Below are 26532 nucleotides of genomic sequence, written 5' to 3'. Positions count from 1 at the left end.
ACACTAGATATGTATCTGAATAAGAAAAAAAGAGCAGCCTGGCTCTGTTGTGCTCAGATGATATTCTTTAAGTTTCTTAACTTTCAAAAAACTTACACAGCGACTTAATAATATCTCAAGGCAGTAATGAATGCCTTGATTCAAGTCAAGTTGAAATCAATGATAAAGTCAATTAAATCAGTGGAACTCCAGTGAAAATTCAGACAGATCCAAAATTCTGGCAGGTAATTGTTCCTGTACAAACTGCTGGATTATGTCATCCTTATTCTGATTTACTTCATCAGAATCAAGCCCCACGTACTGAAATGCACCTAGAGGGCTGTAGTTCTAATTCAATCTAAACTACTTGGACTGAAAGGGGGGAAAGACTTCATAGATCATGCTTCCCTTGACCACACTTAGTCACCAGAATAATCATCTCTCTCACAGTCATATGGACTCACTCATTTACAAACAGTCTGTCCATTTTCCAGTGGGGTATGCTCATGGGAAAATCAAACAGCATGAAACAAAAAACATTTTCCGAAGATTATTTGTACTTTGTGAATATTGACCAAAGGTTTAGTGCTTCAGCCCATGTGAAAGGTAACTCCACCAGGTACATCAGACTTCTTTCAGGCTGAAAGTGTTGCAGGTTTACTTTTGGAATTTTGTTCCATTTATTTAAAGTAGCACATGCCTAAGAAATTAAATGGCACTGTGTATAGTGTATAGTTGAGAGCACTTCTTTGTGCAACAGTGGGACACAAGACAAGAGCTCCCTGTTTTAATTGAAGCTCCAGCAGTATCTCTGAAAGGAAAACAAAGAAAAGAAAAAAAAAGGGGAAGAAAGATTAGAATCATAATACTGTACTTGTGCAATTTCTTGTTCCTTCAAAATTAGCAGAAGCCAGAGTAAAAGATAAATGATCATGTTACAATTATATCTTTGAACTGTTACAACCCACTAGGATAATGAATGAAAGCAGCTTAGCTGGGTAGATATTCCCACACTGGCTTTGTAGACTGAATGTGATTTTTTTGCTGCTATTTATGACATTACCAGGGTCATAAGGAATTAAGCCAGAGTTTCAGTGGAGATTCTGGACAAGGAGCCTAGAAGTTCACAGGAAAGTGGTTCCATCTATGCCAGCACGAATTCAGTTTCAGAGGAGTGGGTTAATTGGCCAAAACAACTCATGCAGAGCTGCTATCTGCTGATATTTTGCATTTCTTCGGGGGTGACACCAGATGAGAGATAATCTGGTCCTGGAGCCTAAATGCTTGTAGGGTTTGTGGTGCAAGAAAGAAGCATTAGGGATGTGCTGAGAAAGCCTTGGTGAGGTGACAGGGCCCCCTGGGCTGCCTGACTTGTGGCATGGATCCACCACGTGGGTTCCTTCTGGAAGGAATCTACCCATGGAGCATCAAGGCACTCCAAGAACTGAACCAAGGGCCTGTCAGGGGTTTCACTTCACAGCTGCCCCACTTGTTTTCAGCAAACCACTTGTTTGAACGCAGCCAGGCAAACCCCAGTCTGTCTTGGGACACCGTAATTTTCCATAAATAATGGCACAGTAAGGCATTTCAATGCAAAATAGTTCTGCAGAACAGTGATAAAAGGAAAAAAAAATAAACCGAGTGGGAAATAACAGGGAATCTGTCCATAATGCCACTAAGAGGTTTCATGTTATTAAACAGAGTTTCCAGTGAGATAACACAGAAAGAGCCAGCCCTAAAATTCCCTGCATGTCACACCTCAAAGCAATGCAAACAGTAATGCTCACAGTAGCTCTGTGTTCCAGGTCTTTATTTTTATCTCATTTATCCCAATGGAGCAGCACAGAGCTGAGTTGTAGGAATCCTTACTTCCACCAGCATTAGTAAGATCAAGACCTTGTTTGCAAATGAGGGAAATCTGACATTTGGAGCTCTGCAAAGAGCAGTCAGTTGGCTTGTGCTTTCTGTCAGCTTTTATATATGCACCTAATGAACGGTGGAAAATGATTACAGTGGAGGCATGGAAGTAAGCATGGGTGCTATAGCAATAAATATGAGCTGATATAAATCAGTGGCATTTTATTGACTTCAGTTCTCCTGGTCTGATTTAAATCAAGAAAATTTGGCCCTAGGGCCTTACAGAGAAACTCTGGGACTGAATCCTGCTGTCTTGGCTCAGATAATTTTTTTCCTAAATTTCAGTGAGAGTCATGGTTGAACAAGGATTTCGGGACTCTGCTGTCACATAACACAAAAAACAGCTCTCATCAGCAGCTCATTTAGATTTGAAATGTATCTAAATGTTTTATGGAAATTATAAGCTTTAAAATCATTCCCATTGTGTTTTTAATGCTGAGGCATTTCCACTCTTCATATGTTCAGTAATATAAGTCACATTCTCCAGTTTAAAAAAATCAGAAGCATTTATAAAAAAATCCTCCAAACAAAATAAATTACTTTTTCTTTTTTTCTTTTTTTTTTTTTTTGGTGTGTTATCTAAAATGTAGAAGTTGCATATTGAATACAAACAAGTAAAATACCAGTGGATTCATAGGCACATTGCACTGTAGGTGGGGAAGCCAAGTAATTTGAGGTTTCTTCATTTTCCTTTCTTGCTGCTTTTCTTTTGGTGTTTTCAATGCACGCTCATCAACTTTACAGAGTGTCAGACTCTGAACAGAACCACATGTTAAGATAATTACTAATTATGGAGAAAGGAAAAAGGCATGAAAACAATATGAATTTTTTAAGAGACCTGGTCATCCCCAGGTTTTCTATTTCCCAAGAAAAGGTAATTGCATTGCTTTTGAAATGACAAACTAAGACCTGAGTGTAACTCCACATTGCTGTAAGTGCTAAAGCAGATCTATGTTTTTGTGATCTTCTGCCTCATTTTCAGGAGGCCATCTCTGTTTATGTGTAAGAGAAGGCTCAAAACTTGCTCTGAGAGGGGAACCTCCATAACCCAGCATCCAGCATGGGAGCAGACATTCCGTAGGATGGCAGCAGCTGCCAGATCTCAGGGACAGCCAGCACAGGAGCTGTTCTGGAACCGGGACCTTGAGAGCATTAATTAGGCTCAGATGCAGAGCACCAATCAACCCTAATGAGGTAACAAGGTGTGAGGGCAGGAGGGACATCAATGCCTGAGGCAACAGGTACTTTGGTTTGCTGTGTTGGTACTCCTCTTCCCTGCTTATGTCTCCCTGGAGTGAGCCAGAAAAGGTGTTGTCCTGCTTTGTTAATGATATATAGCTGTAAATAGGCATTTGAGGGTGGTGGGGTTAGGTTGTTTTTGTCAGAATAGCAGTACAGCTCAGGTTAAATGAGAATGAAATTTCTCTTTGTTTTATTTTTTTGGGAGTATACCACTGTAAGTAACTAACCTGTTTAATATAATCCCCAAATAAGCATTTTATTTTCTGCAGGGAGGGGGAGATTGTGTTAAAAAACAAACTTATTTGAATTCCATAATGAAAAATCTTACTACTCTAAGAGAAAATGAGAGACTTTATTTTTAAGCTGTTGCCTTGATTGTCTTTGTTTCCTTGCTGTTTTGTTGTGTTGAAATTGCTTGACCGGTTATTGTAAAGTTGCATATTGATCCCAGCAAATTCATGTGAGAGGACTTTTTAATGCAAAGAAAGTAGTCTCCTGTAATAGTTTCCTATTTCTACTTCAAAGTGCGTATAAAAAAATTTCAATTTGATCTTTGACTGGGTGCAGGGCTCTGAAGAGGTCTGAGTGTCCAGTTTCCACTGAAGCCATGCTTAATATTCTGAGAGCATGTAGCAGTTCCCAGCATTATGCAACCAGCTCCTGCTGGAACTCCTGTATGTGTTTTAGCTGTTCCTGTAACTGCATGGCTCTGAAATGCTTGTCCCACTCCAGAATGTGCTGCTTCCATGTGTGTTAGCAAATTGTCTGGTTTTATATTGCAATATCTGTAGGCAGTGCTTTTCTTTTCTAGTAGCTAGCTTTGTAGTTGGGGTTAGGGTTGAGTAGCTCCAGTAAAATGGTGAAAATAGTTAAAGTTTATTTCTTAAAGGTCTGTGAAGGGGTATCTCTCAGTCAGAAATCTGGCCTTTTGTGAGTGGTAATGTAAGGTCCTCACCCAAGCTTTTCCTGGGAAAATTTGTGGTTTTTTTGAGATGTGATTATTCAGACTTTGCTAGAAAGAGAAAACTCCTGTTTAATTTATTTTAAATGGGACAGAAAACTGTGAAGACATTATGCCTAGGGCTAAGCACCAACTCAGCCATCCCCATATCCCTCAGACTCCTTGTTTTCAGAGCAGCCTCCTTCTGCTCATTTCCCTCACCTGTAGGGCTGTTGCTCAAATTCCCTGACCTGGCTCAGCACTAAGGCTGCAGACAGCAAAGCCAAGATTACTCTGCTGCTTGAATTTTCTGGGAAAGTGCAGCATTAAGCCTAAAGCAGCTCACTTTAAAGCAGTGGTTTGCATATCTTGATCATCAATCCAGGCTGTGCTGCTTGTTGCTGTGCCTTCACTGCCCAGCCATTGCAGGTATGCAAACTACAGAGAGGTCAGGGCAGTGCAGAGAGTGTCAGAGCTGCCTGTGAGTGCCCTGAGGAAAGGCAGTGATGCTGAGCATGGAGGCAGCACTTGGCTCTCAGCCCCTGCTCTCTGGCCTGTTCCAAAACCTGTGCTTTGTGTCACATTCACTGCCTGCACCTGCCAGCTCTGGAAAGCACAAACTTCACCCAGGGAATGTTTCAGGTGGTTTCCCGCTGTTGGTTGGTTGCTGTGTTTAGAAAGACAAGTTTCATTATTTTTCTTTATGAGGTTGTAAAAATAAGAAATAATTAATGGAGGATGGGAAGTAACTGTTGAAGTCAAAGATAAATGTATGGTAATTGGTTTGTTTTCTTCAACTCCAATATCCTTGGAGTTCCAGAGTGCCCTTTATCTGCCAGATAAAACTATCTTTGGCTATTAGCATTTGCTTAGCCCTTGAGTAAAAACATGTTGAAGAGATGAGCAAAAGTCAATGACATTTATCAGAGTGGAATGATTAATCCTGAGTTATGTGGCTTAGGCATGGATATATATGGTTAATGTGTCAGCTGAGGGAGAGGAGAAAGGCTAAACTAGTCTGTACTGCCCAGGAGAAGCTGCAGGTTGTACAGTGAGGGAATATTTTGGCCAAGTCGGGTAAAGCGGCTTTGGGAACAAACATGAGAGCAGAAGAGGATTTTGTGGAACCAACTGGTAAAACAAAGAGCTTACACATGGAAGGAAATACCATCTGATGGTCTTCTCTGTTTCTTTCAGCTTTGAAACAAATGTCTTTGGTTCCTGCACTGTCTGGGTGAAGGTGGGATGTTGTGCATATGATCTCAGCCCGGTTTTTGCAGATGAGGTAGGTGCACGTTTCCATGTGTATGGATGATTGAGCTTTAGCAAACTTTAGACTCTGCTGAGGCTGATACATGTGCTAAGCCTGAGAGGCCCCAATTTTGGTGACATTTCACTTCTGTAACAGAAATCTTTGAATTACACATTTCTCCTGATTTATAGCTGTGTACTTCCATTATGAGGCTATATAATATTCATCAGTAATAAAGAGTTAAACACTTACCTAAAATCCCAGCTGGGAAGAAGCTTCTCATGTCAGTGTGAGTAGTTAGGAAAATGCTGAGGATTTGGGTATTTTAAGCCTTAGTACACAATTGCACTTTAGTGTTCTTTGAACCACTCCTTCTGTATTCTCTAAGGGAAAACATGCAATGATTTGGGGACAACACATCACTCTCTTGAAGAAAATGTAAATGTTTTTAGTGTCAGGAATAGTGAAGCACTGTTGTTGCTGAAAAGTTTGTCCATGCTTTGAGGGCAGAACCCTCCTGACACCCTCCATCTCCCTGAGATGGAAAGGTGGGGTAATGCATTAGGGCACAGCAGGCTCATGACAAATGTGTGCCAGTCCCACAAGGCAGAAGGATGTTCTGCATGGGATGGGAAATACCTAGTTGCAGACAAACAAGATGATAGTGAGAAAATGTGGAGGTCAGCATGAGACACCAGATCAGTGTCCCTTAGCTGGGTGGATTAGATATCTTAAAGACAGGTTCTAACATTAAAGTGACAGGAAGAAGACATCCTTCCCTTGGCATGCAGAATTTAGTCCAAAGTCACAACCGTGTTCAGAGTGTGCTCCAAGCACAGGATCATGCCAGATCTGGTGACAGCAGCCACCTGGCTGCAGCAAGGTGATACAGGGACACCAGCTTGCCAATGCTTTTGATTTGTCTTGTCTTGATTCTTTTTGATAGGTCAGGTCTGCTTTTTGTAAGGGCCATAATCTACTGTTAAGGTGGAAACATTTATTTGCTATTTTTTTTCCCTGCAGTGGGACTGTTGCCAGATGTGTGTGGCATTTTACATTTAGAGGTGTAATGTTCTAGTGTCACTGCCACAGGTTTGTTAATCCACGCGGCATAACTCCATCTGAACTTGGGCAAATTCCATTCAGCAACTGAACTGTATTATATTGTTCTGAAGAGCTCACTGATGGGTTTTGCATGATTTTTTAATTATCAGTCTCAGCCATGATTTATTGTAAAAACTTTCCTGTTAATGTCTGTTTTCTGGGATGTGCCAGTTCTGAAAAATGAAGAGTTAAAAAAGCTGCATTTATCACTTAGCATTTTTGACAGTTCATAAAGCTCTGAAATATCTAAAAATTGTCCTGTTTCAGTTCCAAGCAGCCCTAGAAGACCTCATACAATAGCTTCTAAAGAAAACACAGAGAAATTTAGTAATCCCTCTGTTTTTAGCATAAAACCACAAACACATGGAATATTTAAAATATTCTTACTGTGGGTTTAACTACCAATATGAGGAAGCAGATGAAGAAATTCCCTGAAAGAGCAGTCTGAGTATTTCTCCTTTTAGCAAGCCACAGTTGGAGTGTTTACCAGGCTGCCTCCAGCTGAAGTGTTCTGCCTCTGTTGTACAGGGGACGAAATACAGAAGAAAAAGAAATAGACCCACAACAAGAAATCCTGTGACTGACAACATTTACATATACAGGGTATTCACTTTTCACCACAGTTGGTTTGTTAGTTTACAAATTGATAGAGGTTGTGGATTGTTAGTTTTGTCTTGTTGAACCAATGCTCCTTGTATTTTTTTAATTTCAGCTGAAAATTCAAAGCAAACTCAAAGCAAATTAGACTTTAAAAAATACCACTTGAAAATTGTATTTAGTGATTAGTATTAAAAAAGTTAATTGTAGAAATAACAAGAAGATACTGATGCTAATGTCTAAGCCTTTGTTCAACATGCCTCAAGAGAATAAATTTTCTGCTTAAATTGATATCAGGAGAGATATAGTAATTAAATAATAGTATTTAGAAATTAGGCTGAAGATATTTCATGAATTTAGTTGGTTTAAAGTTAATGCTATTTGAATATGGTTATTATTAACTGTAATTTTTGCTACTGAGTAAGTTAGAACATCTGAATACGTTCTTTTGCATCACGGCTCTGTTTTTTAAACCCTCTCCCTTATCCTTCATAAGATTTGAACAGTGGGAGTTTAATATCCTGTATTTCTGCTTTTGCACCAGCTGAAAGGCACAGATCAGTGTTACAAAGCCTCACGGAAAATCCCATCAGTCCTCCCTATAGACTTTGTATTCTCTGCAGAGCCTCATGGAATGAGGAGAGGTGAGGAATAATCATATCCAGCAGCTGGTGGGAGCTTCCCCTGAGCTGGGCAGGGACAGGTTCTCAAAAGGTGATTGTTTCCACAGCAGGTGCTGGGCTGCTCCCAGATTTACCAGGTTAAGTGATGTCTGGGGTGGATGTTAGCATCTGTGTTATCCCTGGTGACCAGCTGGTCCTCCAGGAGCCAGACAGGAGGCTGGGATGTCCCTTACCAGCTGCACAGTGTGCACCTGCCAAAGCCTTGCAGCTTCCTACAGCACAGCTCAGGGGCCTTCAGCCCATCCTTGCTCCTCACAGCACCCACCATCCACCCCACCTGCCTCTGTGCAGCAGATAAATTCCCTGGCTTGCTCTTCCCAGAGATTTACTCCCAGATGTGAGCAATCCCAAATGCAAGATGTGACCCTTAATGTTACATCTTCCCTGCTTTTACTTCTTTGGATGTGTTGTTAAAATGCTAGCCTATTTTGGGGACTTGTGAGAAATGCCTAAAGGTAATTTTGGTAATTTAATTGATATTTTCACTGCCTCATGAGTTGGTTATGGTGAGAATGAAGCAGATAAGATTGTTAGCAGAGAGTGACTTCAGCTATTCCAGAGCTAAGTCAGCTCTTTCATGTAGCCAGTGGGAGGTTACATTTAAAACTCATGAAGATAACCCTGAAAAGACTAGATTAGTTTGGATGTGTTATTCCAGCCTTTACCCATTACACAAGCAGCAGATGGTTCATCATGTTATATTTTATTGACCTACAGGAAGTGAGAGAAGAGGTGTTTTTGTCACTCCTACTTGCTACAAAGCCTAGAAAAGTTGCTTTTAGCTGATAACCAGTGACTTCAAATTGGGAACCTGTCTTGTTTAATGAGGAGAGGAAAAGAGTAAAAAAAAAAAAAAATCAATGAAGGTAGGGTTTGTAAATATATTATCTGAATCCCCTGGGCTTATTAGGTAGGATAGTCTTGTAGACAGCAAGATCCATATGGAAATCCTTGAGGTAATTTCATGCAGTGTTGTTCCATACTTGTAATTCTTTGACTGTGCAGATGATTTCCTATCTGACCAGACTAAGTAAATCGGGTGAGTCACCCATTAAGAGGATTAAATGCTTCTGGCTAGAAGAAAGAAGAGACCAAGCTTTCATGTGTGGTGTGGAATCGAGCTGGTGTGATAAAAGGAATGCAAAAAACAATCTAATTTTCATTTCTGACATGCTTAGATAACAGAAGAATTTGTAGCTGCTCTATTTTAAATGGGAAACATAAATGGCTTACAAAGGACCATTCAGGGGTAAATTGAGTTTAGAATATAAACTAGATGCCTAAAAGCAACCTTAGTAACTTTTCTGTGAGTTATTCTCCTGAAACAAATGACAGTCTGGAGCTGTCAGTCTCTTGAATGTTTTATAGCCTTAAAAAGTTATGTCAAAAATCTGTGCTTTGACAAAATGCTGACCTTAGGGCATAGGAACTCCACTTTTTTAACTTTTACAAAGTAGTTCTGGCCAAGCCAAATTCAGACAGATGGAGACTGGGAAATGTGGCTGCATTTCCTGAAAGTGTAGACAAAACCCATCAGATGGATTTTCAAGTGGCATAGTTCAGGAAAAGTCTACAGATCAACCATAAAGCTGGAAGGAGTTTATGGACATACTCATTTCAATTAGCAGGGCACAGGTAGTATTTACATGTCAAGCCACAGCAATGGAGAGACAGAAAAGTGGACTCTAACAAATGGTAACAATCCTGATTCATATCCAGCTTTGATCTGTTTGCATGCCTGGAACCTTCAGTAGGAAGTTGTGTATATTTAACTCAATAATTTCTGAATGGTGAAGACTCATGGGGTGGCTCTACTCTACAAATTGCTTGAGAGGTTATATCCCCAAGTAAAATTTTGGAAAGTGAAGAGCTCTGAGGTGTTTGATTTCCTTGGGGTGGGTTTTGAGAGCCTGTCTTGCAGCCAATGGCTCTCCAGCTTTACTGTTCCTCCATATGTATCTTGAATGGGTCACCTTTGTGTGCTTCCTGCTTCAAGTCTCGGTTTACAGGATTGCTGGTGGTGACTTGTGCCTTCTTCCTGTAGAAAATGAGCCAGGTGCTCTCATTTCATGCACAGAAAAAAATGAGAGTACGCTTTGAGAACCAGAAAAGACAGTTCATTTGAAAATCCTCTTGAGTTACGGTTGGTACTTAGGACAAGGTGCCTTAAAAGCAGGCAAATGTAGCTTGAGGCCAAGGCACATGTGGGTCTGTTGGAGACCTCGTGCCTCAGTCCATCCTCTTTACTGGAAGAGGCACAGTGGCTTCCTGGTGAGACAAACTTGCTCAGTGAGTTTTGATTGACACTTGGCGTGTTTTTCAGCTGGGAAATTTCTTGTCAGCTCTGTAACAGCTTTCATTGACTCAGGAGAGAAGTCCAACCCAGTCAAAGACAATGAAGTAAAAAATAATTGACTTAGAGTAATGCTCATGTCTTGTGAAAGCCTGCTCTAGTACAGAGTAGAGCAAATCTTCTGAAACATTTTTCCTACTTAAGTGCATTTTGAGTTGCTGAAGAAATGTAAACAATTGGCAATAAATCAGGGGCTGGATGAAATGTGCATTTGAGCCAATTTTCCTGTGCATCTCAGCAGCTTTGCTGAAAGTTTGGCATCTGTCTCTTTCATCCAACAAAGCTTTGCCTTCTACTCTTTTTTTTTTTTTTTAACTGAATTAAATCACTCATCTTCAAGATTTTTCTCTAGCAAATCCAGTTAGTTTATTAAAAAAGCAACTTATGAATGGAGCTTGATGCAGGCTTGGATAGAGAACAGAATGAAGCCCTCCTCTGCTGTTGTGGCAACTTTGTGCTACCCTTTGCCCAGAGAAACTGTGGATACCCCATCCCTTGGAAGTGTTCAGGGCCAGGTTGGATGTGGCTTTGAGCAACCTGATCAAGTGAGTGGATGCCCTTGCATCTAATCCCCTGTTCCATCTGCCTTGCCTGTAGGAATGGGGATGATGCCCAGTCCACTGGGGTCTGTGCTGTGAGTTATTCACAGCCCCAGTGGACTCAATATAGGAGTGGAGAGATTCCAGCTCAGAAAGTGTCCATAAATGTGTTAGCTCTGTAGCATGCTTGGACTCAAAATGCAATAGTGGGGAAAAAATAACTCTAATTTGCTCACTGAAGGTCAGAAAGGGGGAACAAATAGTGAAAAATAGCAGAGTGGTGGCTATAGGATGTACTTTATCAGATACTCTTAGAGAAAAGGCCTGCAGAGCTGAGGGTATGTTGAGTTTAAGCCAGTAATTTTTTTATTTTTTTTTAACTGTGAGGTTAACTGTAGAGCTGTGTGAAGTCACCCTGCACTCACAAGCAATGGCTTGAGGCCTGAGAGCTCAGGGCCTGGCTGCTGGTGCCAGGCTCCCTCCAAACTGTCCTGCTTCATTTTCCCTTCTCAGCAGGCAGGTCTCTGCCACCTTCTTCACTGAGTGACAGCTTGGGACAAACCATGGTCATTTTCTATATAAGCATTACTTTGGGCAACCAGTGCATGCCCTGAAAAATGTCTGCATTTCCCAAGTGTTTTTCCTAAACTGTAAACATGCAGTCATATTGAGAGCATATTCCCTATTTGAGAGCTGGATATGCACGAGTGGCTTGGCAAAAGTGTTCTGAATAATGAACAAACAGTTGGATGACCCAGTGTACATTGGCCATGCACACAGAGCACAGGTATGGTATGTGAGCTATGTAATTTTTAAAAAAATTTTTCAACTGGATCCAATATACTTTCTTTCCTTGTCTTGAGGTGAGACCAGGGAATATGTTCCATGGTGTATTTCTGTTTGATTTCTTCTCTCACTGAATGGGGTTTACATTTGAAAATTATCTGCTGCAGATAAACTTTGTGAAAACAACCCATTCCCTTATGTCAACCTGCCATTATTTTTCTCTCTCCTTATGGTATCCTGCTTTTTTCCCCAACCTTCAAAGAGTGGAATAGTATTTCCAAATTCCCAACCTACAACACATTACCCTTGGAGCATCTTGCAGCCAGAGCTCTTTAAGGTGAGGCATTGAGGGAATTCCCACTGCTGTTGGAGTACTACAGATAGAAAAGCTGCTGTGCTGTAATTTTAAACAGTTGTGTCTTCTCTTTACTAAAGTTAATAAATCTCTGCAGGATCAACTTCAGTGAAAAGGTGGTTTCTCCACTCTACTATTGCTAGAAAATAGTATTTTCTCTTTTTAAATAAATGGCTTTAAATCCTTTCCTCCCAGAGCAGTGAGAGCTGGGGCAGTAGAGAACAGTGTACCTTGCAGGTTGTCAGAATTCAGATTTGCTCATCTCTGGGTGCTACACACTCAGCTGGAAACAACAGATCGACCCTGAGCTACTTCTAGAAGTGACAACACTTCTGTGCCCTGCTCACCTTCCCCAGGTGTGTGAGGCTGTTACCATTTTGAGCTATTTGAATTAGATGATCCTTGTGTTCATTCTTTCAGATGCTTTCTCCCTCCACCCACCTTTTTGTTTTGGTGTGGCTTTCTCAACATGATATTTGAAATTGTATGTTGAGGTGCTTCAATATTGAATGCTTTCCTTGCAGCAAATTTTGGCAAGGCATAGGCACAGATACACACACATTTTGATGTGTGCAGTAAGTGATATCTATGCTTCCCCATTGCTTATTTTTATCTGCTTACCCATTTTCATCCTCTGTTGCTACATTGCAGCTTTCCTAACCCTTCTCCCTTTCTGTAGAAAAAAGGACATTCAGATGAAGAGATCTTTTTCAGCTTTTGAAAAGTTTACATTTTTTGGTTGTCCTTTTCAAAAGTGGCATCACAAAATGTAAAAAATGAAGGAAAAAAGCATCAATTGTTCTATTATATACATTGAAAACTTTAAAGTGTAGGGTTTTTTAAAAACTCTCTGCTCTGGGATTTTCTGGTGGGGGGAGTGGGAGGGGAGTGTATTAAAAAAACATTGAAGAAATGAGTATTTGCTGTTAAAGACATAACTGAGAATTCGGTGTTCCCCAGCATGAGCATTTTGATGATTAGCAAGGAAACAGTTTGAGTATTCTTGTGAATACCATAAAGGTGATCAGGCACAATTTGGCTTATAGCAGCTTCTAGAAGTTATTAAACTCTATTCCTATTCCACAGATTGCATGAGTGTAGTTTGAGGCCAAAGGTTACCAGGAATCAGGAACAATCAGCAGACTGGGATTCTTGTTTTCCAGAGCTGGCTTTTTGCCTTGAGCAGGCATTAATTTCTCATATTGTTGGATAGGAGACACTTATTGTTTGCTGAATCGTTCAGTAGCTGAAGGTCTGAGCCAAGTGTGTCCACCGCCCATTACCCTTGGAGGAAAAGAGGATTTCAGCTCTCCCAAGAGCCCTGTGGCTCTCTGAGACAAGGAAGGCTTATGTTCCAGGTGAAACTGGTGATGTTTGGTTTGGAGAAACCAGTGAGGTTGCTGAGGAATGGTTTGCTCCTCCAAAGGCAGGGCAGGTTTATAGGATGGTGTGAAGCTCATAACACCGTAGGATTTTTACATCCCAGCACCCCAGCATACAGGTCTGTACCTGTATCTCTGTCTGCTCTCCCACTACAGACTTAGCCAACCAGGTGAAACAATGCAGCATTTTCATTTCTTGCTGTAGGGCTTGAGAAATTCATGACCAGTTACTGATGCTTATTTATATTTGAATGTAAACACTATATCAAATGTGCTTTTATTGCCATTTGTTCCAATAAAAAGGTAAAAATGCATAATCTAAATGTAAATTTGTCAGTGAATAAAAGCAGGCCACAAAAAGTAGCTAGAAAGTTATCAGTCTTGCTGAACATGAAATAGTATGGAAAAATATCATAAATGCATACAGAAGGAGAAATGGAAGAAAATACATTTATTTGAAAAAAAAAATGCAAAGAAGGAGACAGTTGTACTCCATTCTGTCAGAACATATAATAAGCTCTCTTGATTCTTCAGGGAAGGCCTTTCAAGGTAGTTTGCTGTAGCTTTTAAAACAGTGAACAATAAAAACTAAGAATGAAACATGGATTGCTCCTCTCAGGAGCGTCTGCAGCTTTCGACTTCCTCAAAACCCTTGTCAGTAGAACTTCTTGGCCATTATTTTAGGAACAAGAAGCGTGTATTTGCCATTAAGATCATCTTCAGAAGAGCAAAGCAAGGCATGAAGTAGATACTTGAAATGACAGGTAGCTTTTCAGCAGCATAGGGCATTCTAGCATGCTGCTTCTAAAAGTCTGCATGGCTGGTGTGCAGACCAGATCTTCTCTAAACGTAACTTCGTTCAGAACTTTAAAAATAGCCCCACAACATCTTTGTGTTAAAGCTGTGTCCTCTGCTGTGCTTACACAGGCTGGATGATGCTGCAGGGCAATGCATTCTGTTCACCTCCATGTGCTGGGGACCCTGGCTGTAATTCCAGAGGAGTGGGCCTCCCCTGGTTCCAGGGGGAACTCCTGAGCAAGCACCACTAATGAAACCACTTTCTTCTTGACTTGTGCCACTTGGGTCAATTCATTTTTAAACTCAGTTATAGATGGAGTGTTTTGCTGACTCTGCACACACCAAAATTATTTCTCTGCGTTTTCCCCTTGATACCTTCCCCCTTTTCCCCCCACACTGTGTATTTGTCTGGAGTCACCTAAAGAAAAGAGATGCAGTAACCATCATCTGGTGTTTTTAAAGTGCCAGCCTTTGTTCTTTAATTCCCCATTTCTGTAAAACTCCCAGGAAATCCCTGACCTTTGGGAGGCAGGAAATACGGGCATGGTTCATGTAGCATTATTGTGTGGTTCCTGTACCAACAAAACCCTGTGCCTTTTTCCTGCTCCTGCATGGATAGAAGTGAGCTCAGTAGTAAATTGAGGATTTGGAGTTTGGGTGTATCTGAGTGTCCTGTGTGCCAGGTGAGCTGCATCTCAGAAATAAACTCGGGGCCCTAGTACCTCATCAGCCCCAGGCCAGCACTTTGAAAAACCACTTGCCTGTGTCTCTTATGGACCTTAATGTGACTATTTTTCAACTTTGAAATACTGCTTGGAATCATTAACAACTGGGAGTTACAGGGTGCTTCAAGAGCTGCTTTCCAGAAGCTTCCATGACACCTGGAAATGCACCTTTATATTTAAGTCCTGGTTAAGGGGACAAACCAGGCTCAATTTAGGGATTTTTACATGCAGTAGTGGTAATTTTGGAGGGTGAAAGTCCTCACAATCTAATCTGAGGATGAAGAAGTATTTATCATATCTGATTAGATTTCAGAGTGGATTTTGGTCCTTCTCTTAGCACATGGTGTTAGTTGTGCTCCTACAATGTAATTTAGGAGATAGTGCTCAGATTAAAAAGTTCTGAGCTCTTTGATGGTGCAAGTTATAATAAAGACAAATTATTTTACCTAGAATAAGACTGGAACAGTAGATTAGAGCAATATTTTAATAGTAATTTACAATAAAACTTTTGGCTTTTATTACTTGAAAAAATATTCAGAGGATGCACCAAAGACTTTAAAACAGAATAAATAGCAAAGCAAAAAGGGAGTTCTAACAGTGTTACATTTAAGTAAAAATGCTTTGATTTGCACCATTGTTCATGTTCTTGGTTTTATGTTGTAAGTCTTGTATTTGGATAGTGGCCTTTCCTTGAAGTCCATAAAACTTTTATTTTATTTATTTTTTTTTTATTTCTCCCTCATCTGACTGCAGAGCAATGTGACTTGAGGCCCTGGCATGTCAGAGGCAAAGGTTTTAAGGATTTAGCAACTGTTGACATGCTCCTGCCAGATCCCTTAGCCTCACTTCTGAGACCAAACATTTGCTGGAATTGTGAGGGTGGCATTCAGACAATCAGGTGGGGTCAGACCAGGAGTGCTGAACATTATTGTCCCTTTTCTGTTGGCTGTTGTCCCTTCTTTTTCTGGGAAGATACTTACAGTGTCTTTCCTTCAAGGAGAGCATTTAATTTTGATTTGTGTGGAACAGCAAGGAAATGGGATTGAAGGGATCAGCTACTGAATAGTGTGTCCTCTACCTTTTATTAGAGATGTTAGTTCACATCTTGATGAAGGATGTATTATGTGATCACAGAAATAGAATAGATTTAACTTTTTAAATGCCTTTTATCAATTTCCTCTTGCCATAAAGTGTGAATTATTGACAAACCCCAGGTCTTCTGTCACACCTCCTCCTCTGGTTTAACAGCCCTCTCCTCCATGCCCTTGTTGCTATGGTGCTCCATTTCACAGCCACAGTGCCTTATAGTATTGTAATAAGTGACATATGCTCAAGGCAGCCCAAAAAAGTCAGCACGCTGGCAATTGATAACTTCGATTTCTTTACCTAAGCGAAACAAATTTGAGAGTGTGAGGCAACCAAAGGATTGACAGTACTGACAAAAGTGCTCAGGAAGTACTTATTCCTATGCTACCTTCCTCTTGAAAATTCATTATGGAATGAGGGATTTGCCTAGAAATGAGTAAAAGCACATTCTTCTCAGATATAGATTATCATATTTTATTGATGTTTTTAACTAAAAGCAAATAAACGTATTTACTATGGTGGTTTCCTTCTGTCTTCACAGTAAATATTGGCAGAAAGAGTGATGATGTCTTTAATGTGAGATTGAATGTTTTTGTGCAACAATTTGAATGAAAAATTCTGGAATTTTTCAAATAGGAAAAAACCCCAGGAAAATTACCTCTTTTCTTACAATAACAGCTTGTATATTCTGCACCTTAATTTGCATAGAACCGCCAGGATTATTTTAAAAGGAAGGGGAAAAAATAAAGGAAAGCAAAACATCTGTCCTGGGAATTTTATCTTTAGGGTTCTGGGTAAGTTTTTGAGATGGTACTATCCTTGTTTCAGAAGCACAGACTGCTGTCCATTAGGACAGCTGTCCATCTAAAAAATGTCTTCAGTTGCAGTTATAGGCACATGCATATTCATTGTAGTGTTAATGAAAAATTCAGTAAAGCCACATTTATTCACTGAATACTAAGGTAGTTAATAACAAAGCATCCATTATTAATGCAGAATAAAGTGAAATAATATAAACATATAAAGTAGTATTTGACAGGAACTGCTAGAAGGTGTCAAAGAGAAATGGGTCCAGGTGTAAATCAATTCTTGCTATATTAAAACACAGCTGAGAGGGGTCTTTCCAGATGAGCATTAAGGCTAACACCATGCTGAAGCAAAATATATTGCCCAATATATTTTTTTTAACTTTAAAATATGGACTATAAAATTGGGAAACAAGCACAATCTTCAAGATCCTGTTTCCACAAATTAAAGGAACTGAAGGACAGGCCAGCAGTTCTCCTGATGCTCAGCTGGGTATGCTCTGTGACAGGCTGCCCTCCCTGCTGGCAGCCTGAATGGGAGCACTGAGCCAAGGGTGCCCAAGACACACTTTAGAGAAAGTGTTAAGTGTCCAGTCTTGGTGGGCATTGAATTTTCTGGCAGTGGTGATGCCCCTGGGGGGCATAACCCACTTAGGATATCCTCCAGAAGAAGGAGTTTGTGTCTGACTTTGTCACACTTGCTAAGCCATCTCATCACTGATTTTCAAGGTTTAATTGCCCAGCCCTTTTGTGGCCACCTGGTGCTTGTGCTGAGCTGGTTCTCAGCTGTGCCAGCCTCACTGCCAGGCAGGTGCTGCTGTGCCTGGCACATCTGCCTGGCGGGGAGGGCAGGCAGGTGGTGGCACCACGGCTCCCCAGGGTGACAGTGCTGCTGCCACTGTCCCAGCCACGAGCCATCTCCTGCTGCCAGCTCAGAACGAAGCAGACATCCGTGTCTCCTGTGCTTTTTCCCTTGTGTCAGCTTGTGATGTTTATCTGGTGAGCAGGAGCAACCTTAAAAATAACTCTTGGGAAGAATTCTAACTCTGGTTTTGTTCTGTCTTTAACCTCAGGCAGACTGTGTCAGCAAGAGACTTTGAAATGATTTTTTTCCCTCATACCAGCTTTTTTCTAACAGATAGCACTGTACTGAGACCCAAAGACACAGACCGTATTCCCAGCTCTGATGTTTTTGGTACCTCTCTTTATCCCTTTCCAAACCTTCCACCGTGTATCTGGCTTGTCATACACCATCCCTCCTGGGCATCAATTCTCTGCTCTTTGCTGCACAATTTTACACCACCTACCAAGTCTCTACCGAGGTCTTCTAGTTGCATGCAAAAGACAAATAACAAATCTAAAGGCAAATTGCTAATAGGACCAATGTCAATATTTTTTTTTCAAAATATCATATCAAAAAGGCTTAATAAAAGGCAAGAGGGGTAGACAGTGAGCTTTAATAAAAGGCAAGAGTCAAAGTGATGTCTGTGCATGCACAGCAGCTGCCAGGCAGAACTTAACTCCATGGAAATTTCTGATCTTTGAAATGTGCTTTTAACCCAAAATGGACAAAGGCTGCATTTGGAGAACCTTTGAACTGAAATGTTTCTAGTTTTGATATGTCACATCATTTGTCAGAATACATAGGATAATTCCTTGCAGGGAAACAAAACAGAAGTCTTTTTTTGACTAGGGTCAAGGCTCTGTGATATAAACATCAAGTAACATCCATTATTAAGCAGGCAGCATAAATAACAATTGCCACAAAGTTCTTTCGCTCATTAACTCATTGAATAATTTAAGTTAGAAGGGGCTACTGGCAGGGCTGAACAGTCAGCCCTGACCACCTTTGTGATGGAGACTCTAGAGACATTTTGGACAACCTCTGTAGTGCTTAACCTTTTCATGCTGTTCTGTTTGGCTTTTTTTCCCTTCTCACCTTATACCCAGCTGTGATTTATGAACATTTCTTCAATCTTTCACTGACCACTGCTGGGAAAGGTCAGGCTCCATCTTTTCTGGATCGCTCTCACGGTGGTTGAAGACTGTGGCAGGTCCCCTTTCTCCTTGCCTGGAGGCTGAGCAAGCCCAGCTCCCTCCTGAGCTTTGTGCTCCATCCTCCTCCATGGGAATATCAACACCCCCCTCCTAGGGAGGGACAGGATTTTGGGCACTGCACATGTGTTTGAACCTTCCTGATGCCCACTGATAGGAAATAATTAATTTCCAACCTGCCGGCTGCTCCCTTGCTAAAGCTGCCCAGGATGATAGTGCAGGGTTTGCATTTGCTGAACTCCTTGAGCCTCCCCTGGGTTTTCTTCCCCAGCTGTTTAGTCCCTAGTGTAGGTGCCCCTGTATAAATTCCTAAGGGTGCCACTGATTTGAACCACTGCCCCCCGAAATACTTCTGTCCTGTTCAGATTTGTACTCATGCCCAAAGACAATCATTGCAGTGATTATAAGAATTATTCTTTCTAATTTAATTAAAAGTGAAGGCAAACAGAATGGAAATAGGAGTGCTGGGCATGTTTTCCAGAGTTGAAATGGTGTTTCAGCCTGCTTTAAGCCTGGTATAAGTTATTTTGATATAGTCATCTTTCCTTTCCCTGCTTTTCATTTAAAATTCAGAGATTGCTAGAATCAACTTCTGAATTATTGAATTTTTAAACAAAATTAGGTAGGCACTGTCTTGGCTATTCTGAACATAATATTAAGACATAGGCATGATCCTCTGAATTTTTAAAGGAGAATTTCAAGATAGATATATATATATATATTTTTTTTTTGTTAAAGGGAAAAGTTATGGTTGCCAGCCTGGATCTGAAATTATGGACACCAAGGAATAATAATACACTGTTGCTCAGTTTCCTGCTTTTTATTGGCTTGCTTGAGTGTTATGGCTGCTGTAGAGTATCAGTTCTGCTGAGAATGTGTTTGACAGCAGCCAGACAGGTTCCCTCAGCAGAACCGGCACGAGGCCGGCATCAGAGCTGCTACTGCTCGGAATTCGACCGGGCAGCTCTCCAAAGCTGGTCCAAAGGTGGTGGTGTCCAAGATTTATCTTGGTAATTTTCGTGCTGGCCCATTGGAAGTGTTTTTTAGCCTTCAGGCATGCTGCTGGTCAAAGCTTTCCAATGGGATGTGAGCCACAGACTTTCTCAGTCGTCATAGCTGAGTTATTTTGCTATTCAGCTATGCAGAAGCAGCAGGCCTTTAGGCTAATTAATAAATCATCAACGCATTTGTGGTGTGAAAAATGAAATATTTATGCTTGCCAGAGTAATGTTTCTGTCTTGCAGCCCCATGCTCTGTTGATGCCTGATGGAGGATGAAGTAAATACCAGCTGGTGTAGAATGAGCAGAATATAATTACTTTCTACAAAGTTAACTGAATATTAAAAATAGGATTCAGAGAAGCTGGCAAAAAGGGAAAAATATATAGATACATGCCTGTAAGGCAGGACATAGCCAATGCATGAAGGGAACACTTGGCTAACTGGTACCACGGGGCTGGGAAACCTGCAGGATCCATATTGTGTACAAATGTGTCACACAGAGGCCTTTTCAGAGAGCAGTTAGTGGCCAGCTGGAGTAGTTAAAAGGCCTGAAGGGAAGCCAAGGATGCTCTACTTTTCTGGTCAGTCATCGTTAGGGGACCAGTGAAGGACTTCAAGCATCAGCTGTGTTGCTTTTCTAAAATGTGTCTGCTAATAAAAGAAAGAAAATATTACTTCTAGGTTTTAAGGCAACCAGGAGCTAGTTTTGTTCTTTGTGTTCTGACACAATAGTAGATTTACTGGGGCTGTGCTGGGTGTCGTTTTTTGCAATCACTTCCCATAGTCCTTCTCCACAGAATGAATGTGTGAGCATCAGGCCAATCAAACCCCTTGAAGAAAAACATTATCATGTAACAGAAAGAGGATTTAACCCCTTATTCCAAGTGGAGCCTCTTTAAAATAATCAGCTGAAAGTGATTTGCACAAGTGGCTGATTTTATGTGCCAGCAGTTGCAATCAGAGGGATTGAAAGGGGGAGCCATCAAAAAGGCTTTTCAGACAGGTGAAGGGGAGGCATTGTGCAGGTCAGGCATCAGCCTTCCCCCATCTCCCAGTTCTAATTTCATGGTTGACTTTTTTTTTTCCCCCTGGGCAATTTAGCCTGACTTCTTCCCCTTTGTTTTGTGTGTACAGTCTGAGGTTGCGATAAAATCCCAGTGTTCAAAATCCAGGAAGAACATTCCTTTCCTGGGATTGTTTCCATTTGCTTTCACAGCCTCGTCAGCATACTTTGTGCAAAGGAGTTTGTGAGCCTGTCCAGGCCAAATTCAATGCCAGACCCTTCAGACTGGTAACACCACCTGTTGTACATGTTCGAGTCTGATTTGTAGCTGAATCAGTATGCAAGGATGGACTTCTAATGGGGATTATTGGTCTAGTTAGTGAACCATTCATTTTAAAATAGAAAAGAAACATACTTTTCCCTTTTGGTTGTGACATTTCAGGTAATGGCCTGACGTGGGCATACAAGACAGTGGACAGCTCATCAAGCTGTTCCTCTGAAGGGGAGTGATTGGCATGAACAGGAAGAAAAAAGGTTTGTAATCTGTGGGGTTTAGTCTGGTGCTTGCTTTTTTTCTCCTGTTAGATTTGTGGTAGAATATTCTTACAGCATCACTGCAGCTGTTTAACCGTTGCCCCTGATGCCTCCTAAGGCTGAGCTCTGATCAACTCCCATGGGATAAAGCTGTCCCAAGGCACTGCTCCCTGCCCTCCAGCACCTTGCTGGAGGAGTAGAGGAAGCTGGAGGTTTTGTCCCTTTTCTGCCCATCTCTGAGAGTGTGTGAGCACCATGGCAGAGAGGGAAAGGGACACACAAGAAACTGGAAGTCCTATTCCCATGTGGCAGCAACCAATAGGAGGATGCAGCCACATCCCCTCCATCACCATCAAACTGCCTGCTAATTAGGATTTGAATGAAACAGTGGTATAGGAACAGAGAGGGATGAATGCACCCTTTTGCGCTTGTCTGCCAGAATAAAATCAACTGCATTCAAGGAATTTGAGAAATAGATATAAATATTTCAGGAGGAAGTAAATTTAAGATCTTCAAATGCTGCTTTAAAAGGATGCTGGACCATTTGAGAATACTCATTTTGAACAGAAGAATTACAGAAGCAGCAAATGATCTCTCTTCTGTATTTGCAACAGGGATTAGAACTAAATGTCATATTTTAGGTCCATGCTTCATGTTTGCTTCTACAAGAACAGACAATTTAAATGTCAGTTATTATAGCTTGTCAATAAATTTCAGAATCTAAGCAAATCTGGAAAACATGACTGACAGCTACAAGTTAATTTATCCGTTAAATAACCAGCCAGCACTTCACTGCTATTGCTGACATGCATCAGAGTATAACACTACTAATTCAGAGTGTGAGCTGTTGTTTTGTCATGAAGCACAAATTACTCAGATTCTGCTCATCTCCTAGGAAGAGAGAAATCTCTGAAGCTATGATGCCCTTTAGGAGAAGTAATCAGTTATCCCAAAAGTTCTATGGTTTTATACTCACAGAGCAGTGGTATAGTTTAAAACAAAGCAAGCTCTCATCAACTCATGAAATTATAACTACTAGTGTGGATGGTAAAAATTAGTATTTGCTGCTTAGAAAGAAAAGAAATAGTGTGGGAATAAAGGCCTTCACAAAGTTAAAAGTGAGTTAAAAGCCAGCATGAGGTACTGCTAGGTAATCAGAACTGCTGAATATAAAGCCATTAATTTAAGCACTTAAGTAAAGACACAGCAGACTAAATATAGGGGTGTGTGTGTGAAACAACAGGATCTATCCACACTAGGGTGTTGCACCTGAAAATAATGCTAAGATTAATGCCAGTTGTTGGGGTTAGAATTGCTAGATGCTTTTGTTGCAGATAATACAATAAACAGTTTCCTTGACAGCAGGGAAAAAGAAGATAAACTGTGTAGGAAGATTTTTTTTTCAGAGCAGGTGGCCAAACATGGGGGATCTAGAAATTCCCAAGTTGCTTCAGAGAGTCTTAGAATGGTTGGAGTTGGAAGGGACCTTAAAGACCATCTGGATCCAGCCCCCTGCCATGGGCAGGGACAGCTTTCTCTAGACTGGGATGCTCAGATCTCCATCCAGCCTGGCCTCAAACACTTCAAGGATGGAGAATCCATGACTTGTCTGTACTGGAACATGTTCTGGTGAACACTGAGGTAAAAAAGTCATTGAGTACCTCAGCTCTCTCTATATGCCACTGTATGTGTGCTGCTCAAATTCTCTACAAATATTTGACTTTTTTGGTTTTCTTGAACTTTTTTTCCATGTTTAGTTGGGTTTTTCACAGTTTTTCACCGTTTAGCAAAACATTATGAAGGAAAATAAATTCTGGTTGTGTTTATCATAAGGCTACTTCTCCACCTGCAGAGAGCTTCAGCCTGATATGTCCTCCCCTGTAGAAATTCTCAAGTCATTAACGTACAGAAATTACAAAAATGCTCAGTTACCTCAGCTGGCTGTTAATCCTGAGGTTTAATGATGATGGTGCAATTTTTAAAAAATTATTTCATAGAGATGTCTAGTAATGTTTCTGTGATTTGAAGCCTTTTAAGAGGCCAATCAACAAGAATTAATTTTAGGGCTATAAAGGATCAAATAATAATCCAGTTAGATTTTTGTACTTCAGTAGAAAGCCTGAGAGGAAAGCAGAGAGGTGTGATTTGTAGAGCTCAGAGGGGAAATAAAGATATTCTTGGAGACTGGATAATTCTAATGGTCGGTTTTATTTAAAAGTTTTCACCACAGTATGACTGCTGTATTCTATAATTTATTTGGACTTTGAGAGGTGTTGTGAGACCAGGTTTGAAAGCCCTTGAGCAATATTTTGAGGGGAGAACACGGCAAAGTGGATCCAGTTTGTCTCTCTGCTCTAGCAGCCACCATGTAATTTAGCAGTCATTGTGTAATTCAAAGTAACCCTTTCCCGTTCTTTGCTTTTCATCTGGCTCAGCGTCCTTCAGTCTGATTACCATGGGACTGTGGCACCCTTTGGATCTACCTGGTGCTGAGTATTTTGAAACTGCAGCAGTTTCTTGAGGGACCAAAGTGAGTGATGCTCTTTGTTTGGTGCAGACTGCCATGTGCCACTCCTAGGCTGTGATATCCTTGCAAATCAGGGAGTGTTTTGAATGTTTCAGTGCTTGCTTAGGCCATTTTCCCTGGCTGTAGTCTTAGGAACTGAAATTTCTATTAATGTCAGTCTTTTCAAGCTACAACTGTCCCTGTGATGTCTTTACTTTCGTCCACTGGAGCTTTGTTTCCTACTGCAATAAATGAATGTGTTATGGCAAATAATGCAATATTTAATACTGTTAACCTGTTGGGTTGGGAGGTTCAGAGCTTTGTCTCCTCTACCCAAGAGCCCAGAGTCACTGTTCATTCGATAATCACTCTAGTTAGCTGATCAAATTTGCATGCCATGAACATGTCAGGTTTGGGTGGTGTTTTTTGGTTTGGCTTTTTTTATCTCCTGTCAGTTGATGGGGGGGGAAAAAGGATTATATAAATAGAACATGCAATGAAATCAGTCTGAGTAGGAAACTCATCAATCTAGAACTCATAGGTGCTGCAAACCCAACAGGTAATAGATAAAAGGTCAGCCTATTTCATGGACATTGCTTTAGATAAAATACCTGTTGGAGTTAATAATTTTCACAATAAATCTTGCTAACATAAAGAGCTCAGTTATACAACTGTAGTTATTTTTACATCAATGAATGTAATATGAATTAATTTATATGATCTGTTCACTGCACCAGATTTTCTCTATCAACAGAGCTTGGAGGTCCCTAAAATGTCCACTAGGGAATCCTGTATTATTGCAGTATTTAATTTGTATCTAGTACCTTAAAATCTAAGTGTTCCTTTAATTTCCAGTGAACCATATCAGATGGATCAGTAATTAGGTTCAGCATCAAACACAACATTGGCAAGGAGCCATATAATGCACAATCACTTTGAAGTCACAGCCTGGCTTGTACTTCAACTGACCTCAAAAAGAGGTTTTGGACATGAAAAAGGACCTCTGTAGGTTTTTCTGTGCTTTCAGGAAAAAACTAATGAGAGCTACCACCTCCCACTATGAACCTGGCTTCCATATATCGTGCCCATACAAGTTAAATTCATTAGTTAGGCATTAAATTAGCCTTGAACACTTCTCTGGTCAACCCTTCATAGGGGTCATGTTTATTCTGCCTGCACTGCTAGAGTTTTCAGGTCGAACGTGACCTTCTCTCCCTCTCTGAAGCCACAGAGCCAGACTATGAGGAAGAGGATGGCAAAGAGATGAGGTGGTCAATGTTTAGTTTGAATTTAAGTGGCTCTGGTGCTGTGTTGTTTGTCAGCATAACATGCAAATACAGAATGTTATTCTCATTTATGGAAAGCTTGCTTTATTCTACTCTGTCTTGTGAAAGAGCTGAAAGTTTTCTGCTTTTGTGGAGGAAGACTGAGAATCACCCTGGGGGATCAGGGTCTGAGTGTTGGTATTTTGTCTTAGCATGCCTCCAAAATGAGCTTGCTGGAGCTAACCACAAATATCAAGCACGTCTCCTGCAAAAATTATCCACCTTTTCTTTTCCTGAAAACAAAACCCAGGGAATTACAGGGAAGATTTCAGGTAATCTCCAGGTTATTGTCTGCTAGCTGTGACCTTGTTCTGGTATTTTACTTGTGTGTTCTGCTCAGAAATAAACCTTCCCTCTTTGGTCACCAGCCTCTTTCACGGCTTCAGACAGATCCTACGCTGGGTGCCACAGCAGGCATTTGTTCCAGGGCTGGCAAACAATTTTGCTGCTGTGTTCGTGAGAGAGAGGCAGATTTGGAATTAGTTTTTGAGGCTCCAGGACTTAGATTAATTGGTCAAGAGGTCTGATTCAAACTGCTGTAATCGTGCAGCCAGCAAATGTCCACTGCATGTGTTTATTCTGGCCTACTTTGAGCCAGAGGGCTGGGACAAAGTTTCTTAATTAGCTTCTGAAAATAGGAAGATGTTGTTCCATCACTTCCTACAGAAATGAGGCACGCTGCATGTGAAACAGGACAATGGGCACAAAAGTTGCTTATAGATGAAGGGCAGAGTATGCGCTCACCTAGGTATTTGTTGATAGGTGTGCTGCCAGCAATGACTTATGGGTGTGTAAATCAAGCTCTGCTTCTGGGACCCTATAATTTCTATGCTTTCTTTTTTTTTTTTTTCAAGACAATTATTGGTTTCTGCGTAAAAAAAAATAACAAGGAAAAAGGATTACAGTACATTACAGTAGGGTACTTATGTGCAAAGTACCTAAGAAGACTTTGGAATGAAAAGCAAATGAAAGACAACTTACCAAACATTCTTCACTAGCATATGAGATTTTGTGGTGTTCAGTTAAAGGCAGAACTATGTGAATGGTTATGCTTTATTAAGTGACAGTAGTAGAAAAGGAACTATGGGAAGTACAAGAAAAAAAGTTGTAAGAAGCTAATAGTCAGTTTCAAATTTAACATGGAACATTTCAAGTTTTCTGAAGTAGAGATAATCAGGCCTTGCTAATCCATTTTGTGAATTCTCATCACGTAAGGGTGATTATATTAAAATTACTTCTTGGTGTAAAAGCAGGATTCACTACCCATACTAATATGATAGATCTCTCAAACTTTTTGCTTCAATGAATGTTCCTTTAGTATGGTTCAAGGCATTGCAAAAGCTTGCAGTGAACTGGCAAAGGTGCCTTTGAATACTTTAATCATGCATGGCCATCTTTACCCTCTTTAGACTGAGACTTATCTAGATTACATGATTGGTTAGCCTCTCAGAATAAGTTGACCCTTAAATTAAAATGTTGCCTCTTTGAAGATTACCAATCAAATTAAAACAACCAGTCACACTTTAACCTCTAAAATAAATTGAGGTTTTTTTAAGTATTCTCT

At 40.6% G+C, this 26532-nt stretch overlaps 1 long non-coding RNA gene across 1 annotated transcript in view; it reads left to right on the top strand.

Annotated features, from left to right (window-relative positions):
• Positions 1-3057: 3057 nt before the first annotated feature.
• LOC116999169 overlaps positions 3058-26532 on the top strand; it is a 45868-nt gene continuing 22393 nt past the window's right edge. The window contains exons 1-2 of the long non-coding RNA XR_004418533.1: positions 3058-3137; positions 5276-5363. This is a non-coding gene — a long non-coding RNA (uncharacterized LOC116999169). The remainder of the gene's footprint in view (positions 3138-5275; positions 5364-26532) is intronic.

The sequence above is a fragment of the Catharus ustulatus genome, chromosome 8, assembly GCF_009819885.2.
Source record: "Catharus ustulatus isolate bCatUst1 chromosome 8, bCatUst1.pri.v2, whole genome shotgun sequence".
Lineage (NCBI taxonomy): Eukaryota > Metazoa > Chordata > Aves > Passeriformes > Turdidae > Catharus > Catharus ustulatus.
This window is presented reverse-complemented; position numbering and strand designations above follow the sequence as displayed.